This window comes from Thermobia domestica, chromosome 18 (genome assembly GCF_964235325.1).
Source record: "Thermobia domestica chromosome 18, izTheDome1.hap1.1, whole genome shotgun sequence".
Taxonomy (NCBI): domain Eukaryota; kingdom Metazoa; phylum Arthropoda; class Insecta; order Zygentoma; family Lepismatidae; genus Thermobia; species Thermobia domestica.
Window position 1 is genome coordinate 163,551,362 of NC_137471.1, and position 22,623 is coordinate 163,573,984.

Below are 22,623 nucleotides of genomic sequence, written 5' to 3' on the forward strand. Positions count from 1 at the left end.
ACAAAATAGTCGGGATTGGAGAGAAGTGTCAGGACCAACAGCACATACCCTCTCGATACGTTCCTGCAACTAGCTACATGTTATAACGTAAAGTTTCCATACAACTAGCTAAATGTTATAAAGGAAAGTTTCCCTACAACTAGTTAAATGTTATAATGGAAAGTTTCAAGGTAAATTTCGTGTAGAAAGTAGGGATTCTGAACTCACAAAAGCCGTAAGAAACTTTGTTTTTAAGTAATGGTTATGCCGGCTAAGCAACAGAAGATGTCGAAGGGGTTTCGGGAAAAGGGTTCCGTACCTTCATGAGACACCTCTACAGCTACTCAAATTTAAAAGAAATATTTCCGCTAATATTTCGTGTAGAATATATTCTACTGTACGTTTTCAGGAAAATATCCGTAGAAAAAGTACTGAGTATAATTGAACACTAAAGCTTGTAATAAACTAACTTGTGAAGTTTGCAAATGTAATTATAAAAGCTTTGCTACAAAGATATATGCACAGACCATAATTCAGTGAGCTCTGAAATACAAACTAACAAAGTAACATATAAGATTCAGTCTACAGAGCAATTGTTGCTTAAAGTGTAGCATACACTATTTCGAGAATCGAGGTAAGATGAAAAATGTTTACGACAGGTTCGTCTCGTCTCGATTCGCATCTCCAAAACATGACGATAGTGTGAGGTAACCTTGTCCCGTCTCGAATTAAAATGTTTCATCCCGATTTTGTTTCGTTTGTTTTAGAATCGAGATGAGAAATTCGTCTTTTGATGGGCAACATTACACAAAACCGATTTTTTTTTTTTTGCCTAATATCACGTCTCTGCTTGTAATGGTACGACCTGAGCGATAATAAGTTTTTAATTTTTAAATATTCTTCGAGATAATTGTTATTGTTACTAATATTGTTCCTGAAAATTTGATAGTTCAGGTGTTGAAGCAAACGAGTATTCAAATATTTGAATGAAATGAAGCGTGTGTTTTTGCCGATCTATCTCCATCAAAATTTCTAAAACAAAAAAATGCTTGACGTGTATTCTATCGAAGAACCTCGAGAATACTGGTTAAGCGCCTATACCACTGAACCACGATCACAACGCTTTAAATGATTCGTCTTTAGTCTTGTTACTTTAAGTTTCTCTGCCTCAGCTTGGAAAGTCGTGTGTAATTTTTTAATTCGTTTCAAAACGCCTTTCGTGTTTCCCTTATGATGATATAAATGATTGTTCTTCGCTACAGTTTCTATTAATACGTTGAGTTGTTCTTAAACCTTTGGATCGCAAGTTTGTTTTTTCTCCACACGAAACTACAGATAAGACAGATTTAATTCTCATACTGTGCATTTGTGTCAAGGCAGCCGACAATACCTGGTCATAGACTTAATACCGGCACGATATAAGTGATAGTTCAATATGATATAGTGAAACAAACTTCAGCCCCTTATTTTGAGACAATAATGATATGGTGACTTTTCAGTGGTAGTCCATTTCAGTTTTCAACAATATTTAATGTAGAAAAAAAAAACAATTTAAGCGTAAATTTATCATTAATATAGTGAATGATTACACTTTTTGTTGCTACTTAATCATTATTTCCATTCACATTTCCTTGTTTGTTGAATTTCTTACAGGCGCGATAACATCTTAGGTTTCCACGGGGACGGGGATACATTTACTACATTAAATGAAGCCATTTGTCATTCTTATGAGGAATCTGATACTTCGACGCAGTTTGGGAAAGGATTTCATCGATCACGTTCGACAAGAAATATGGTGACACAGGAAAGTGAAAAGCGTCATACGTACCAAAAGAGTGATAAACGCTTTAGTCAAAGTTCAACTATGTCAATTGGTGAGTTAGTGCATACAGATGAAAAATCTCACATATGTGGAGTATGTAGAAAGGAATTTAGAGTATGTTCAAGTTTGGCTACGCACATGGTAATTGATACAGGAGGAAAACTACACACATGCCAAAATTGTAGAAAGACATTTAATCGACGTTCAAATTTGGTTACACAAAAGTTAATCCACAAACGAGAAATACATCACACATGCCAAGAGTGTGGTAGGGCATTTAATCGACGTTCAAGGTTGGCTACACACATGTTAATCCACACAGGAGAAAATCCTCACACGTACCAAGATTGTGGTAAGGCATTTAATGAACGTCTTAAGTTGGGCACACACATGACAATCCACACAGGAGAAAACGCTCACACGTGCCAAGAATGTGGTAAGGCATTTACTCATCGCTCAAGGTTGGATACTCACATGTTAATCCACACAGGCCAAAAGCCTCACACATGCCAAAAGTGTGGTAAGGCATTTAATCAACCTTCTAGTTTGGCTACACACATGTTAATCCACACAGGACAAAAGTCTCACACGTCCCAAGAGTGTGGTAAGGCATTTAATCGTCGTTCAAATTTGGCTACACACATGTTAATCCACACAGGAGAAAAAGATTACATATGTCATCAGTGTGGTAGGGCATTTAATCGGCGTTCACATTTGGCTACACACATAATAATCCACACAGGTGAAATTCCTCACACGTGCCGAGAGTGTGGTAAGGCATTTAATCAACGTTCAAATTTGGCTAAACACATGTTAAACCATAAATAAGAAAAATCTCACACGTGCCAAGAGTGTGGAGAAGCATTTAAACAAATTTCAAGTTTGACTACAGATATGTTAATCCACACACGAGAAAAAGACACCCGTGCCAAGAGTGTGGTAAAGGATTTAGACTACATTCAAATTCTGTTACACATATGATAGTCCATACAAAAGAAAAAGATTAAACATGCCAAGTTTATGGTAGGCATTCAATCGACGTCCAAGTTTGGCTACAAACATGTTAATCCACACAGGAGCAATATATCACACGTGCTAACAGTGTTGTGACGGATTTAAATATCGTTCAAGTTTGGTTGCACATATGTTAATCGGTAAGGGAGAAAAAGCTCACGTATTCTGAGAGTGGGGTTAACGGATTTAAATATCGTTTAAGTTTGGCTGCACATATGTTAATCAATACAGGAAAATGAGCTCACGTATGCTAAGTGTGGTTGACGTTTAGTCGAAGTTCAACGCTGGCTACACACATGTTAATACACAAGAGGAAAAGCTCACATATGCCAACAGTCTGGTACAAATTTAATCAACGTTCAAATTTGGATACACACATGATAATTCACAAAGGAAAAAATGTCAGACTTGGCATGTGTGAAAAGGTATTTAATGGACGTTCAATTTCTGCTACACATGTGTTTATCCACACCGAAGAAAAAACTTTCACATGCCAAGAGTGTGGTTGGGATAAACGTCGTTCAAATTTGATTACACACATGTTAATCCACAAACAAGAGTTATCTCACACATGCCAAGAGTGTGGTTATGCATTTAATCTACGTTGGCTACACATGTTAATCCATAGATGAGAAAAACATCGCACATGGCAAGTGTCTGGTGAGTCACTTAATCGCCGTTTGACTAAAAATGTTAAACCACACAGGATTAAAACGCCTCACATGCTAATAGTGTGGTTATTACGGTACAGCATAGTGCTGCCCGGTACGCACCAACCTTAACCGGCCACCGCGGAGAACTCCCTACTCTTCGCCCTCAAATAATATAGCTTTGCACTATTTTATTTGTGGATTCAGAAAGTTCGACCCCACGACAATGGTTTAAGGAAGGCGCGATACACCTCACCGTAATGGTCCAGATTCGAACGGAATCACCTGGGCGAAGACCTAAGGCGTGTTATGAAAAATAGATGAGAACATCACCCACTTTCATAGATTGCTCACAAGTAACATAACAACCATGTTCTTACTTCGTCATACGATCTAGAAAAGAAAACAAACAAAACTAAACGTTAGAGTGCCGTTTATTTTCAATAGTTAAACATACCTGTAACATATTGAGTATTTTGGATATGTTGCCCCAATTACGTAGCAATTCGTAGATACGCTTTAAAATTATTCACAAGAACAGTTTTAGTTCGTCATGGCGCGCCTGCTTTTGTGATCACATTTTAAGTATATACACTAAGAATCCGAAATAATCTTCTTGTAGAAATCTTCCTTTCTTCCAATTTTAAGAGTTTACGAAACTGTCTTTCTTGGCTGACGTGATGACAGCATTATGTTGCAGCTACTGTTGGAGAAAATGACTTATTCAGACATTTTTCTCATTAGTCGGTAATCAGGAGTCCATTACCTTAAGTGCACCTTGCGAAGTCCTTTGTTTCACACGTAATCTCGTTCACGTCCCCCTGTCGTTATAAAATATTACTTGGGGCTGATTTACTTTGACAACGACTTACGTAAAAACCATTAAAACATCCATATCAGCAACACTATTTTTACTGATAGTTTACACAGTTTTGCGAATATTGATGTTTCTTTTAAAAGTTTAATAATATCTATATATTTTCAAAGTACATTAGGGTCTAGGCTTGACTTTGTTTTAGAATTTTTGTCGACTCATCGTTTGCACACACACACTTACATCGAAAACCGACTAATGCGTCTCAAACTCTCTCTCCTTTCCTTTTCCTTTTCTTCTACACTGTCTTTTAGCACCACCAGGCGGCAGCACAATCAATGAGAAACATATAACAGACTAATTGTACAAATTCAGATGAACGTCACATAATGCACTAATGCAGAATTTGCTAAGCAAAAATTTGGTACAGTTACATGGTATGGGATTTATTCTGCGTTAAATTTGTCTGAAGCATCTTAATCCACACAGGAGAAAAACATCGCATATACCAAGAGTGTGGTACCATTTAATATACGTTGAAGTTTGGCTGCACACATGTTAATCCAAACAGGAGTAAAACATCACACATGCCAAGTGTGTGGTAAGCCATTTAATTGACGTTCGAAATTGGCTACACACATGCCAATCCACACAGAAGCAAAATCTCACACTTACAAAAATTCCGGAATGGAATTTATTCAACGTTCATACATGCTGATCCAACACAGGACCAAAACCTCACACGTAAGAGGTGTGAAAGACGATATAGTCTACGCTCATACCTTGCAATGTAGTTGAACACAAGTCAAACACCAAAGATATGCAAAGAGCGTAGCAAGGCATTTACTCAAGGTTTACATATTGAAAAGTAAATGATAATCCACAAAGGACAATAATCTCACACGAGGGGAGAGTTTATATAAGATGACGCATTCTGTTGGAGGAATAGAGATGTAATAATCTAAGCTGTTATTTTTACGCGTGCTATCAAAATTGTACTATCTCAAATTGAGTGCTTGAGTAGAATAGTCGACAAAATGATGTTATCCCATGTTTACTGTAGATCCATATCTAAGCCCAAGTTATAGTCACCAAAATGAACAACTTTGTCACCTTCTGACAACATCTGGAAATGATTCGTGGCATCTTTCAAGTAAACTTTGAGCAGTTTTCCTATAGAAACACCCGACGAAGATTGTTTTTGGGCAGACTTACTTCTGCTCAAATAGTTTCACACTTACGTACGAGAACATTCTGTGCCCTGCTACCCCTTTAATTTTAATACTACAATCAATCCGCCTCTATGGTCTTGCGGTCGTTTTTCTATGTAGAGAATTGGTTGAGAAACGACATTCCACTGTTCTTTATCGATATTTTCAGACATGTTTCGCTCACCACTAAACAGCCATATTTACGTCATAGCCTTTAAAATTATTTGTAATGCTTTGTACATTTTGGTAGTATAGTTTAAAGGTGGTTTTTTGTTCACTGCCCTTAAATCACCACATTAAATGCAGAATATAAAGCATCTGATTTGGGACACTTCCCTAGCGTGGGATCACGTTGTCCAAGTCACTCTCACTCTTTTCTTGCTATCTGAGTTGAACATTGTAATTTATTTTAATTGAGTGTTCTCTACCAATAAATGATAACGATATTTCACTGCATCTCGAACTGTCAAACGCAGACTCTAGCCGTATCCTTACTACTGGGTTCACAATGGAAGTGATAAAGCACAGAGATGGCACAAATATTTTTCCCGAAGCAGTAGCTCGAACTTTAACTTTTCTGCGGTTTGATGCCGTCTTTTTGAACTTTATGCATAGACGATCCTAAGTACATACAAAGATTTGTTACTGCCAAACTTAACATACAAATTTACAGTGTGGATAGCCGCATTATCCAAAATCTATCAAAGACTGTTTACCCTCTAACCAAAAGTTTTCCACATAGCTTTCCTTGTCCGATTACTTGTCCCACTCTGGAGCTATACCAATGCATAACTTGCCCATATTACAGTACTATATCGAAAAAGTAAATCTCACCTATATCAACAAACGCTTCCAAACTCAGCACCCTTTATTCATGCAATATATAGTACCTCACTTTAGACCCCACACCAAATCGCTATCAGCATACCCCTTGTCCCTAAGGATTACGCTCTGTCAGTACACTTTACCCTCACGAGATTCATCGTTCTTAACCGTATACTGGTAAGGTGATTAAAATTTTCATGAATGGTAACATTTTGCATCCTGGACCCAGGAACATTTTTGTCTGATAAAATGTGAACTTGGATTTTAAATTTGTATTATATTTAGAATATTAGATACAAACACCAGACAGTGGATACGCTTTAAGCGAAATTGTACGTTTTTATTGAAGAAATATCTCTCTTGTTAAAATTAAGTCCGAAAACTATGTGACTATCTTATTGCTTAAATACCGGCACTCAAAATAAAATATTTTTTAACTAGATGGAATTAAACCAGGATTTCTCCTAATAGCAGTATATTACGCATAGCGAAATTCACGTTTCAATTATGCAGCAGTCTCCACACATCATTAAGCGTTACTTAGGCAAATTCACTTACAGCTCTTTTGGGAAAATATCTGCTCTTACTGTGTTTATACTTACTGTGTTTATACATCCATAGCCGCTAAGACCGAGAGAAATTGCTTTAAACCATTTTATCACTGCCTCCACTACAGGCTTCATTCACCCATTACCAAAATCAATCCGTTCCTGATCTAACACTACTCCTGACATAGTGATCACATGATCTCTCGCCCACAGTATTTTCATCTACATTCTAGATCCTCTGGAATGTAGATCGCTACTAAACTTACTGAACTCCTACAATGTCAGCGACTATCCTCCTTTTACTGAAAATGTATTTAATCCTTCCAATACCAAGACTGGGTCAATTTGGCCCAGATGATGTTTTATAAAGAAATGCTACAATATCAAAGAGAGGTAGTGGGCTAATGTTTTAGGTATTCCTGCGTTAACCATTCCGCAAAACACGTGATTCTTTACTCCTCAAAAGTATGTAATCTGTCACACGCTTGCTTCCAAAGAGCACAGTACCAGCAAACTGCTCTGCAAGGACTCTCAGGTGTAATCATAATACAATCTGTGACAGAATTTGTTCCTAACAAAGACATTATTAGGAATTTATTCCTAGCGTATTTCTATGTATAAATTTCTAATGTTACCGTACTATAATTCAAAAAATTGTTTGAATCACGAGCCGTCACTGACAGTGTATACTGCGTATAATATGTACTGTAATATAAAGAACGATCAGGCACATTGCCCTTTTCATTGTACGTTAGAAATTTTAATTCTCTGAATGAAACTTGATATATATATATGTGTGTGTGTGTGTGTGTGTTTTTACAAGAAGCAGGAATTGTCAAAATAACCCACTTTACCTAACATTGTAGGCCTGGTTTTCTAAGGGTTAATCCACTCTATTTTTTACCACCAATCATTTAACTCGCAATTGAGCAGTTCATCTCTCAAACCGCATATATATCACCTCATCATCCTAAAATTCCTCCGCGCTACTTTCGTCTAGTTAAACACTCACGTCAAATCTATACAGAATATGTTTGCACTGGCAACCACGAAGCTTTTTAGCATCATAGAGCTCTCCACCGAACAGTGTTTAATTATCTTTAAGTATACAAATTACGACAATGGATTAAAATTTGAAACACAATTTCTGCTATATCACACCCTTCGCAATATTACATGCGTTTTAACGCATTAGCTGGTAAATTTGCCCAAACCTTTCATCCTCTTATACATCACGATCAGGAATTGCACAGAGACCAAGAAGAAGCTAAAACATTTGCTTCCTAATTATAGGAGATTTTCACACCTCTATCATTCACTTAGCATTTTATTATCATCCTGTAGACCATTTCAACTTCAATTCACCACATATTCATCTTCAACCACATATTCATATTCATCATCATAACAACATATCTACTCACAAAGCACTCACTACCTTCATGTCTACTACGCAAATCACTAATGTCATCTATCATAAATGTTATAATGACCCTGAAATCAATTACATCTATCGACTAGTGTTGTGTCGATCATGAACGATTCGATCATTATGAACGAATCATGGCGTGAATCAAATGGATTATGATTCTTTTCACAAATGAATCGATTCTTCTAATGAATCATTTGTACTTCTCACTGAATTGTTTGCCGTGATCGAAATGAATTAAGAATCACAAACGGCCAGCTTGTGTGAGACAATTGGTGAGGTTGCTTCTGCAAATGCGCTTCTAGTTCACGGGGAGTGTAAAAAAAAGAAAACCAAACGCGCGTCTTTTCTTCCTGCTTTTGTAGATGCGTGCGATTTTTTCTTTCCGCGTGGTAGGGTTGTTTCCTAGGAAGAAAGGAAGCCGCGTTGTTAGATTACTTTCAGAATAAACTTTCTTGTTGCTTGCTTCTTGTCGTGAAGTACTGGCAGTGTTACTTAATTAGATGTAATACGATTTCGTAGTTAATTTCAACATACTCTTGATGAGCATTTATCCATTTTATTAAGGTACTGTACGTGCATTGGATAACATTATTTTCATCACTTTCAACTGCAGTAGCCAAAAGGTCAATTTTAATATTTTATAATCAACTCAAAGTACTATATTGTATTCAATGTAAATACAGTACTTACACAGAAAAAGTGCACTGTTAATTATTCGCACTGTACATAATTGATTTTTAAAATGTATATGAAGAGAGACGAATAAAGATTAGGAATGCGCACGAGACAAGATTTGAAACTGTCTCTACTCGAAAATGTGCTGTAAAAGTGATGTCTCGACTCGAAAAATATATATTTTTCTATTGGAAGAGCTGTGTCTCGACTAAAATTTTGTCAGAAAAATTCTGTCTCGACTCGACTCGAACGCATCCCTAATAAAGATTTTTTCTGGAAGATAGTGTATTGCATATTACAGTAAAAACACTTGTGCACATGGAACGAAGCTTAGTGGTACCTACTTTTCACTTTACTTCTATTGAAACATACATGAAGACACAAATAGTTTTCTGAGCTTCCATGTAAACAAGATGTTGGAGACCCGGGATAGATTCCCGGTGGAAGCTCACATGGTTCAGGTTTCATATTAATCAGTAGGTCCACGCCTCATATAGCCTCGCTGCTGAACTGGACGTTAAACTGAAAATCAACTGAAATTTAACTAACTAACGGTTTTCTCTTCGAAATGTAGACAAACATTGATGATAACAGGGGTGGCCGGGGAGAAAATCCGCCAGGCCAAGAAATTTCTCCCGGAGCATTTCTCAGATTTGATTCAATTGGGATTACCAGTATTTTCGCAATTATAGGTTCATCTCTTGCTTATTGAAGATGTAGTGGCTCAGTGGTAAAGCGTTCACTTCTAGTGGATGGGGTCCCTTTTTTTCTATTTGCGCGAAGTGGGATTTATGGTGGACAAACACCATATGTGTGGATTTTCTCGGGGTTCTCTTGTTTTCTCTCACTTCCTTCATTTCACCATTTCATTGATTCTCATCATTATCGTTTCATTTAGACTACACGATGGTAATCAAGGAACGTAGAACTTTAAAATTTCATTTCATTTTCCGTTTATTCATAGTCTCCCCGAGCGAAATCTTTTAAAATTATCACAATAGTATTAAATATATGTTCATGTGTGAACTCCCTCTTTTTCTTTATCTCGAAGATCAGTATCTTTTCCAGTCAAGAATAAAATAGAACATGTTTTAGAATATAATAGAATAAAATAGAAATCTTCCAGTTTAACGTTCTATGTTTTTGTCCATTAGTCTAAGGAAAACGAATGATTAAGGCAAGTAAATGACGATGAGAGAATAGTTGGAATGAGAGTATGGAAGGAAAGGGGAGTGGGTTTACCCCACAAAACCCATGGGCATGATGATCTACACCACAAACTTACTTAGCAGTGGATCAAATCAGGGACCCCGCGCAAACGAGGCAAGAGTTTTATCAGTGAGCCACGGTGACGCCTAGGGTAGAATAGAATGGACTGCGAGATAACAATTTACTTTAATTAATCATCCGCATCTCCTTTACCCTACAAGGTGTAACTCTAAATTACAACAAAAGAAATCCATTAACGTGATGTGTACTTTACAAAGTTTATATGACCTGGGCAAATAATACACACTAGAAATGAATATAACACTACAGACTCATTGTATAATGCTTTCTGTATTTAAAACCAAAAGCATGAATGTCGCCTATACAGAGCTCTATATTTTTCCCCATATTAATATGTACGACAATAAGAAGTTGAAAATAAATTGTAATAACTGCTCATATCCCGTGAAAATCTTACAGAGTATATTTCAACAAAATATTACCTCGAAAAACTGAAGTTGGCAGAAAAAAAATGTGGAGATTGCAACAGTTTTAGTGTTTTTCTCAAGCTTTAATATGAAAGCAGGATGCAAAAATAACAACAATGGCAACAAGCATCATTGAAACTTTATAATTGCACTGTAGCTTAAGAGTTTCCTAGCCACTCCACTCACCCCAATGCAATGCTGGCCGTGTCTTATGGCAAAGATGATACACAAGGTTCTACTTCCTCACAAGGAATTCATTAAGTTGCGCATAAAAGTAGTGCAGTAGCCCAACCGATTCATATGATCGAATAATTCCCACTCAATTCATATGATCGAATAACTCGTTGCGCAAAAGAGATGCGCGGAAACCTAACTGATTCAATTAGCGAATCATTCCCAACCAATTCACTTGCGCAAAAGGAATGCGCGGACGACCAATTCATATGAACAAATTAAATGATCGAATCATTTTAGTGAATCAAAGTAAATGAATCGATTCTCCGAAATGAATCGTTTTACCCATCACTACTATCGACATGTAAGACAAAGTCCATCAATACTGCTCAATCTTAGAAATCATCCAAATTTCTCTTTGTTTTTTAAAATCAAGATACAGCTCAACCGAATCTTCACCAAAATCCTAGGGAAAAATATCGTCAAATGACTTCATGTTCATCTTTCTCATTACCACCTTTACCACACCATCAAGAAGGTTCCCGCCCACAAATTAGTATCAACGGTCAGCTTCTGCGTCTCCTCAACTGCATCCATAAGCAATATAATACCACCAAGCCATCCTGTCTGGTACTCTTTAATTTAGAGAAGGCATTTATTGACGTGTAGCGTTAGGGTTTGCTTTCAAAACTGCTCCATTTCCGCCTTCTTATTGCTTATATCTGTTTTATTTACAATTTCTTGTTTGGCGACCGTACTTACGAATACATTAATCACCAGTCATATCAAACCATATTTATGCACTCAGGCGTATCTAAGGCTCTTTACTTTCACCGTTTTTATATCTACTTTATGTTGTTGACATGCCTCTTCCCCCACAAAATATTCAGTTATTTCCATACGCATATGATACAGCTTTTCTTGCAATTTGCCGTATTATTCACTAAGTAAACAACGCCTTACAACCTATAATACACACTTTTGTTCTGTAGTGCAATAAACGGCGACTGAAATCCAATGCTGCTGAAACCCAAACTACAGTATGTCTGCCTCCTAAGAAACTCTCCAGATTTCACAATAATTCACACTTATTTTAGGTCTTCTCTTGGCTCTTTATCAGTGCATTTTCTACTACTATACCGCTCACTAAAACGTTTCTATAGGAGGAAATGGGAGTACCCCGAGAAAACCCACGGAAACGATGTTCTCCACTTCAAGGTTACTTGGTCGGGGATGGAACCAAGGACCCTATGCACCAGAGGTAAGTGCTGTACCGCTGTGTTTTCCTGTCCCTCATAGCCATGTTCTAGTGATCAATGTAGTAGTAGAATAAACATTGATATGTGGCTCCAGGAGTGCCTGAAGTACATTGCTTAATAGATCTCAAGTGATGTAATGCAAAGTAAATTCAATTTTCTAATACTTAATTTTTTGAAAATTTGAAATTCTATGTATCATATTACTTTTGTACTCAAAATGTGAATTATATCTTTTTCATTCTTTTCAGGCAGTGGGGAATTTCGGAATGGATACCATGGACAGTATTGCATGTATCTCAATAACATGCGTGACAGCAGTTTTCAAAAGAGTACTTTAAAAGAAAGTTGGAAGAAGATTGGATGCGGTGTCCTCTACTCTGTGACTATGAGTATCCGTGTATAAAACTCACGCCCATCGTTAACTCAGAGAGAGAGAGGCTTAGTAGAGATATAAATAATTATTCACAAGAGGACAGCAAATGTAGCTGTGTGATTATTTGGAATGTGAAAAGTAAATCTTCGTGTTTTAAGAAGGAGTTGTCTGTATTAGTAGAAACAGTAATTGTAAAGCTTTACATTGTACTAACTTTATAGACTGAAATTGATTTAAACTAGTCGCAGAGTAAAACAATACGCTTATTGAAAAAATATTAGCGTGTAACAGATTCGCACTCTTGGCTTCATAGCAAAATATATTATTGTACATTAATTACAACTTGGTAGTGGTGATGATAATGATGAGGCCATAGAAATTGAACGTTTTATGTGAAATATGTTTGGATTGTAAAATAAAAATAGAAATAAAAAAATAGTCTATCGAAATGTATGTAAATGTTATTTTGAATCTTCGAAGTTTGACCTTTTAAATGGCATTATTTTATTTGATTGTATTGCATTTTTAGTATTATCCCTCTATGCTTCTATCCCGTCGGCTAAGTAAGACGATGAGAAAAAATATAATGTGAAATAAATGTTCAGAAGCATTACATGATATGCATATTCTATCCTGCTGTTGCTTTAGCTAGCTTTAACATGTTAGACGGCTTTATTTTATTCGCACTACTCTTAGGAGAGTGAAATTCTAAATATATATCACAGGCTATCATTAACTACACACAGAACTCTCTCGAATTGTCCATATAGATATCAATATGGGTTTTTTCATATAAATATTTTGAGTTTTTGTTGTATGTCATATATGGTGCATTGAGAGCACAAAAGAATCAAGTACTTTGGTTTTTGTTCCTTTTAGATGCAATTCATGTTTGAGATATTTAATTGAAGTTCCTTTTATTGTTTATAGATTTATATGAAGATATTGTAAATGCCTTTTGAATAAAAAAGTTTTGGTTCTAACCGTGTACTCCCATGCGCAAAAAAAATGCGCGTATACTGTAACTCAAGATTTTTCGCATTTATTCCATTTTCCTTACGTTTATGGGTAAAATTCAGTTATTTGTATGTGGAGATAGTAGTAGAAAAATGATCGATCTGGGCCAACCTAGCTCATACTAGAACAACTCACAAGCCCCTGGGAAAATGACCACCGTACACCGTGAGCCCACGTTCTTTTACGACCTCCATTTTAGGGGTGAATTTATTCCCTTTTATGAGCACTTTTAAGGGGGTGTATTCGTTCTCTTTTACGAGCACATTTTAAGGGGTGAACTCGTTCCCTTTTACGAGCCCCCCCTGGGAATTGACCACCGTACAACGTGAGCCCATGGTCTTTTACGACCTCCATTTTAGGGGTGAACTCGTTCTCTTTTATGAGCACTTTTTAGGGGTTGTATTCGTTCCCTTTTATGACCTCCATTTTAAGGGTGAACTCGTTCCCTTTTATGAGCATATTTTTCAACCCCTATTTTAACATAGAAGATAACACATAAGATTACGAACACATAGAAGAGAAGATAACACATAACATTACGTAACACACAGCAGAGCAGATAACACATAAGAGTACCTAACATAACAAGGGTGTATTCATTCCCTTTTCCAACCCCTATTTTAACATAGCAGGGGGTGAACTCGTTTTCCAACCCCTACGAACACACAGCAGAACAGATAATACATAGCACAGCTAATAAAAGAGCATGGCTTATTTTCCAACCCCTATTTTAACATAGCAGAAATTACACTGAGACTAAGAACACACAGCAGAACAGATAATACATAGCACAGCTAATAAAAGAACATGGCTTATTTTCCAACCCCTTTTTTAACATAGCAGAGCAGATAATAAACACAACAACCTCCATTTTAGGGGTGTATTCATTCCCTTTTATGAGCATATTTTCCAACCCTTATTTTACCATAACAGAGACTACGAAACATAGCGGACATAGCACAGGGGTGTATTCATTTTCTCCACCCCTAATTGAACATAGCAGAAATTACACTGAGACTACGAACACACAGCAAACCAGAGAATACATAAAATTCATTCCCTTTTATGAGTACATTTTAAGGGGTGTACTCGTTGCAACCCCTATTTTACCATAGCAGAAATTACATAAGATTTTCTTCAACCCCTATTTTAAGACAATGAATACCTATGTAACATAGCGATTCGATACGCTCTTTGAACCGATTTAGATGAAACTCGGCATATGGGGGTTTTCGACCATGCTGAGTACGAATATCATACTTATTTTTACCTGGGTCCTATAGTTTATGTGGCATACGTCCTTTCTATGACAATTTTAACCAATTTGAATGAAACTCGGTATATAGGGGTTTTCGGACATACTGATTACAAATATCATACTTATTTTTACCTGGGTCCTATAGTTTATGTGGCATACGCCCTTTCTATGACACTTAAAACCTAATAACTCAAAAACGAAGCAACGTATTGAGATGCTGTTTCCACATTTAGTAATCGACCACCAACTACTACAAGTTCCAAAGTAATGATCGTCGGGGTCAAAGGTCAACATACTTAAAACCTAATAACTCGAAAACGGAGCCAAATATCGAAGTGGTGTCTCCACATTTAGCAAGAGGTCATCAACTAGTACAAGTTCCAAAATAGTGGCCATCGAGGTCAAAGGTCAAAATACTTAAAACCCAATAATTCGACAACTAAGCCACATATTGAAGTGCTGTTTCCAAATCTAGTAATTGCTCATCAGGTAATACAAGTTCCAAAAAAAATGACCAACGAGGTCAAAGGTTAACATACTTAAAACCTAATAACTCGAAAACGGAGACACATATTGAGATGGTGTTTTCACATTTAGCAAGAGGTCATCAGGTACTACAAGTTCCAAAATAATGGCCATCGAGGTCAAAGGTCAAAACTCGAAAACGGAGCCACATTTAGTAATTGGTCATCAACTACTACAAGTTCCAAAATAATGACCATCGAGGTCAAAGATCAATCTCGTAAATGAAACCATTTATTGAGATAACGGTTCCTCATTTAGTAAATTTGTGTGTTCTATTCAACTTTTGTACAAAGCAAAAAAAAGTGAAGAAGGAATAAATTTGAGTGGCTTATTTACTTTTGTATTAATGAGAAAGAAATCAAAGAAACACAATTTTAACTAGCGCAGAATTTCTGTAACGCAAAAATTAAATTGGATGGAGTAACAAGAAAGCAAGCAAAGATATGCCATATTAACTATTTAAATAAACGAAGGAATATACCAATGAGAAATGCCATTTCCAGGCTATGTTTTACTATTTTAAACAAAACGAAGGGCTAAATTTGAGAAAGCGAACATGAACCATTTTACTCAAATTTGGATGGAGTATTTATCTTTGTATGAACCAGAAAAAATGAAGAAGATCCGTTTTAGCTAGTTCAATATTTCTGTATAATTTTGTACTACCCAAATAAACGAAATTTTATTTTTGTATTAATCAGAAGAAAATCAAAGAAGGGTCATTTTATACCTTTTTGTGCTATTCAAATAATAGAGGGAACAAATTTCAGTGGTCTATTTTATTTTTGTACCAATCAGAAGAAAAGCAAAGATATACCATTTTAACTATTTAAACAAACGAAAAGATAAATTTGAATGACCTATTCAATTTTGTACCAACGAGAAATGCCATTTTATACCATTTTGTACTACTCCAATAAACGAAGGAATACCAACCAGAAAAAAGAAGTGAAGATTAGGTGGATTATTTTCTTTTGTACCAACTAGAAAAGAGAAGAAGATCCACTTCAACTATCTCATTAGGTACTGTTTAAACAAACGAAAATTGACCATTACGTAACTTTTGAACTACTGAAATGTCCTACTTTTGTATCAATCAGAAAAAAGCGAAAAAAGACCATTTTAACAAGCTGAAAATTTATATACATTTTGTACTAATCAAATATACGAAAGAATAAATTTTAGTGACCTATTTAATTTTGTACCCATGAGATATTGCATTTTTAATGTCTCAGAATTTTACTACTCAAATAAGAAATGGAGTATTTAGTTTTATACCACCGAGAAAAACAAAGAAATTGTATCATTTTGGAGTATTCAAATAAACAAAGGACTTATAATTTGTGTTAACTCTAAAAAGGGTCATTCTGTATTATTTCAACAAACAAAAGGAAAAAGCAAAAAAGGACCATTTTAAACTAGTCTAATAAACGAAGGTATAAATATGAGTGAGACCAGAGAAAAAAACGAAGAAGACCCATTTCAACTAACTGAGAATTTCCGTACCTTTTTGTACTATTTAAACAAACGATGAGATAAATTTGAGTGGCCTGTTTTTTTGTACTAACCAGAAAAATCGAAGAACGTACCTTTGTACTAGCCCAATGAACGAAAGAACAAATTTGAGTGTTCTACGTTTTATACCAAACAAAGAAGAACCATTTTGTACTACTCAAATAAACGAAAGGAAAAAGTGAAAAAAGACCAATTTAACTAGCTCAGAATTTATATACGTTTTGTTTAGGTGTCCTACTTTTTGTACCAGCGTGAAATGCCTTTTTAACCAGCTCAGTAGTATTCAAATAATCAAAAAACCGAAGAAGGATCATTTTAACTAGTTCAGAATTTCTGTAATTTTATTGACCATTCAAACAAATGAAAAAACTAAATTTGGATGGAGTATTATTTTTTGTGCCAAGCAGGAAAAGAAAAGAATTTGTACTGACCAGAAAAGGCGAAGAAGGGTCTGTGCTATTCAAATAATAGAGGGAACAACCTTGAGTGATCTATTCAATTTTATACCAATCAGAAGAAAAGCAAAGAAGGGCCATTTTAACTAGCTGAGTATTTTTGTGCTACACAAATCAACAACTGAATAAATTTGAGTGAAATATTCAATTTGGTATTAACAAGAAATACCATTTTAAATAACTCAGCATTTTATACCTTTTTGTGCTATTTAAATAAACGAAGAAAGCGAAGGAGGTCCAATTTAGCTAACTTAGAATTTTATACCATTTTGTACTAATCAAATAAACGAAACCTATTCAGTTTTGAAAACAAGCAGGAAAAGAAAAGAATTAACATTTTGTACTAATCAAATAAACCAAGGAATAAATTTAGATGGGTTATTTAGTTTTGTTCCAACCACGAAAAAAAAGCGAACTAGCTCAAAGAAACGAAAGAATAAATTTTGAGTGGCTTAAGCAAAGAAGATCAATTTGTTCCTTTTGTGCTATTAAAACTGAGTGACCTATTCAATTTTATACCAAGTAGAAAAAAATTGTTTGCAATTAAAAAAAAGGAGGTCTATTTTATGTACATTTTAGACTACTCAAATAAACAAAGAAATACCATATTCTGTTACTCAAACAAACGACGGAATAAGCTCAGAATTTCTATACCTTTTTGTGTTATTCAAATAAACGAAGGAATAAATTTGTGTGACCTATTCACTTTTTGTAACAATCAGAAGAAAACAGCTCAGAATTTTATACCTTTATGGTGTTACACTGAAGTCTCAATTTTTCCGGTCATTAACTACATATTTGAACGTCCAGAGTTGCGTTATACATTGAATTTTAACTTAATTCTGTAGAGCAGACTCCATAGCAATTAGCGTAACAACATGCTTGACTATTTTTTTTATCACAACAGAAGAATCAGCTCATCAAGGAAAAAAAAACGTTTTCAAAGTTTCATGTTCCATACCATCTATAAACAGTGCTGCAGATATTTAAGCAACGTTACGAATGCGTTACCTAACATTTGTACTGCTAGTATAGTGAGGGTCCTAAGGTACTGCCTTTTGTTCAACGATTCAATTATTATTTTAAATTTTCCTTCCTCGTCTAAGTCAAAAAGACAAATATATATATTTTTGCATTTATGTATTTTATTATAATGGAATATAAGTTTATGGAGTATATTTGGAAAATAATAGGACATACATCATGATGTTATATCGCCTTGAAATATATTATTAAACACGGAGAATGCATAGAATGCTTGTATTGTATGTATATAAAATTATTTATTTGATTTGTTTTTGCTGAAGAGCATGGAGAATGTTTATGTTTCACCTAGAGAAAAAGAAATTCAGCGTGAAAACGAAAAACCTATACTGTTAATTCACCCGTCTGACCCTGATTTGCCAGATGAATTACGTGATAAAGTGAGAATCATATATCCAACACAGGAAATAGAAGATGTGTATTATTTTAGACAGTATAATAGATATAATGATGAAATACTCCCGGAAAGTGATGATGACAGTGTTTCAAATATTACCTGTTTTGAACTGGAAGCTAATGAGTGCGACTGTACTAGGGAAACTATTAGTGATACATGTGTTATACAATTATTTAATGAGTATACACCTAATTCAGTATTATTATGTGAAGCATGTTCTAAACGTAATGAAAATGAAAAAAAATCACAACTATTTGCTGCAGCATGATTACGATTTATTGCAAAAGGTGTGGACGAACTTAATTAAACGTGAAATGAGAGAAAAAATCTATAAACTTTATATAAAGAAGCATTTTAAAAGTTGTAATATTAAGAACACTTATACTTTGGAGAAAAAAATTAATCTGGTATATGAATACATTACAGAGTGTGATTATTATATTAACAAAGTAGTAGAAATGTTTTTAGAGAAAGATAAACAATTATTTAATTCTGTAAATGCATTTGATTGTGTAAAAATAGAAAAACTTGAACTGTTAAATGAATCAATTTGTAGTATTGTAATATTACAAACATTGGACTCTGGCAACTGAATTGTCAGTGAGAGTCAATTTAAATTGTTCTCTGGATGACACAAAATATACAAAATGTAACACCACAAAGGTATAAAATTCTGAGCTGTTTTCTTCTGATTGTTACAAAAAGTGAATAGGTCACACAAATTTATTCCTTCGTTTATTTGAATAACACAAAAAGGTATAGAAATTCTGAGCTTATTCCGTCGTTTGTTTGAGTAGCAGAATATGGTGTTTCTTTGTTTATTTGAGTAGTCTAAAATGTACATAAAATAGACCTATGTTTTTTTTTTAATTGCAAACAAATTTTTTTTCTACTTGGTATAAAATTGAATAGGTCACTCAGTTTTAATAGCACAAAAGGAACAAATTGATCTTCTTTGCTTAAGCCACTCAAAATTTATTCTTTCGTTTCTTTGAGCTAGTTCGCTTTTTTTTCGTGGTTGGAACAAAACTAAATAACCCATCTAAATTTATTCCTTGGTTTATTTGATTAGTACAAAATGTTAATTCTTTTCTTTTCCTGCTTGTTTTCAAAACTGAATAGGTTTCGTTTATTTGATTAGTACAAAATGGTATAAAATTCTGAGTTAACTAAATTGGACCTCCTTCGCTTTCTTCGTTTATTTAAATAGCACAAAAAGGTATAAAATGCTGAGTTATTTAAAATGGTATTTCTTGTTGATACCAAATTGAATATTTCACTCAAATTTATTCATTTGTTGATTTGTGTAGCACAAAAATACTCAGCTAGTTAAAATGGCCCTTCTTTGCTTTTCTTCTGATTGGTAAAAAATTGAATAGATCACTCAAGGTTGTTCCCTCTATTATTTGAATAGCACAGACCCTTCTTCGCCTTTTCTGGTCAGTACAAATTCTTTTCTTTTCCTGCTTGGCACAAAAAATAATACTCCATCCAAATTTAGTTTTTTTTCGTTTGTTTGAATGGTCACAAAAGTACAGAAATTCTGAACTAGTTAAAATGATCCTTCTTCGGTTTTTTGATTATTTGAATACTACTGAGCTGGTTAAAAAGGCATTTCACGCTGGTACAAAAAGTAGGACACCTAAACAAAACGTATATAAATTCTGAGCTAGTTAAATTGGTCTTTTTTCACTTTTTTCTTTCGTTTATTTGAGTAGTACAAAATGGTTCTTCTTTGTTTGGTATAAAACGTAGAACACTCAAATTTGTTCTTTCGTTCATTGGGCTAGTACAAAGGTACGTTCTTCGATTTTTCTGGTTAGTACAAAAAAAAGGCCACTCAAATTTATCTCATCGTTTGTTTAAATAGTACAAAAAGGTACGGAAATTCTCAGTTAGTTGAAATGGGTCTTCTTCGTTTTTTTCTCTGGTCTCACTCATATTTATACCTTCGTTTATTAGACTAGTTTAAAATGGTCCTTTTTTGCTTTTTCCTTTTGTTTGTTGAAATAATACAGAATGACCCTTTTTAGAGTTAACACAAATTATAAGTCCTTTGTTTATTTGAATACTCCAAAATGATACAATTTCTTTGTTTTTCTCGGTGGTATAAAACTAAATACTCCATTGCTTATTTGAGTAGTAAAATTCTGAGACAGTTAAAATGCAATTTCTCATGGGTACAAAATTAAATAGGTCACTAAAATTTATTCTTTCGTATATTTGATTAGTACAAAATGTATATAAATTTTCAGATTGTTAAAATGGTCTTTTTTCGCTTTTTTCTGATTGATACAAAAGTAGAACATTTCAGTAGTTCAAAAGTTACATAATAGTCAATTTTCGTTTGTTTAAACAGTACCTAATGAGATAGTTGAAGTGGATCTTCTTCCCTTTTCTAGTTGGTAAAAAAGAAAATAATCCACCTAATCTTCACTTCTTTTTTCTGGTTGGTATTCCTTCGTTTATTGGAGTAGTACAAAATGGTATAAAATGGCATTTCTCGTTGGTACAAAATTGAATAGGTCATTCAAATTTATCTTTTCGTTTGTTTAAATAGTTAAAATGGTATATCTTTGCTTTTCTTCTGATTGGTACAAAAATAAAATAGACCACTGAAATTTGTTCCCTCTATTATTTGAATAGCACAAAAAGGTATAAAATGACCCTTCTTTGATTTTCTTCTGATTAATACAAAAATAAAATTTCGTTTATTTGGGTAGTACAAAATTATACAGAAATATTGAACTAGTTAAAACGGATCTTCTTCATTTTTTCTGGTTCATACAAAGATAAATACTCCATCCAAATTTGAGTAAAATGGTTCATGTTCGCTTTCTCAAATTTAGCCCTTCGTTTTGTTTAAAATAGTAAAACATAGCCTGGAAATGGCATTTCTCATTGGTATATTCCTTCGTTTATTTAAATAGTTAATATGGCATATCCTTGCTTGCTTTCTTGTTACTCCATCCAAATTAATTTTTGCGTTACAGAAATTCTTCGCTAGTTAAAATTGTGTTTCTTTGATTTCTTTCTCATTAATACAAAAGTAAATAAGCCACTCAAATTTATTCCTTCTTCACTTTTTTTTTGCTTTGTACAAAATTGAATAGATCACACAAATTTACTAAATGAGGAAACGTTATCTCAATAAATGGTTTCATTTACGAGATTGACCTTTGACCTCGATGGTCATTATTTTGGAACTTGTAGTAGTTGATGGCCAATTACTAAATGTGGCTCCGTTTTCGAGTTTTGACCTTTGACCTCGATGGCCATTATTTTGGAACTTGTAGTACCTGATGACCTCTTGCTAAATGTGAAAACACCATCTCAATATGTGTCTCCGTTTTCGAGTTATTAGGTTTTAAGTATGTTAACCTTTGACCTCGTTGGTCATTTTTTTTTGGAACTTGTAGTACCTGATGAGCAATTACTAGATTTGGAAACAGCACTTCAATATGTGGCTCAGTTGTCGAGTTATTGGGTTTTTAAGTATTTTGACCTTTGACCTCAATGGCCACTATTTTGGAACTTGTACTAGTTGATGACCTCTTGCTAAATGTGGAGACACCACTTCGATATTTGGCTCCGTTTTCGAGTTATTAGGTTTTAAGTATGTTGACCTTTGACCCCGACGATCATTATTTTGGAACTTGTAGTAGTTGGTGGTCGATTACTAAATGTGGAAACAGCATCTCAATACGTTGCTTCGTTTTTGAGTTATTAGGTTTTAAGTGTCATAGAAAGGGCGTATGCCACATAAACTATAGGACCTAGGTAAAAATAAGTATGATATTTGTAATCAGTATGTCCGAAAACCCCTATATACCGAGTTTCATCCAAATTGGTTAAAATTGTCATAGAAAGGGCGTATGCCACATAAACTATAGGACCCAGGTAAAAATAAGTATGATATTCGTACTCAGCATGGTCGAA

The 22,623-nt window shown here is 34.6% G+C and overlaps 1 long non-coding RNA gene across 2 annotated transcripts in view; it reads left to right on the plus strand.

The window, feature by feature from the left end:
* Positions 1-12,916, plus strand: part of LOC145676080 (uncharacterized) — a 36,004-nt gene extending 23,088 nt beyond the window's left edge. The window contains exons 2-3 of one of the 2 annotated variants that reach the window (XR_014129276.1): positions 1,633-1,853; positions 12,349-12,916. This is a non-coding gene — a long non-coding RNA (uncharacterized LOC145676080). Of the gene's footprint in view, positions 1-1,632; positions 3,476-12,348 lie in introns of both variants that reach the window. The other variant, XR_014129277.1, reaches the window with a different exon arrangement.
* Positions 12,917-22,623: the final 9,707 nt, after the last annotated feature.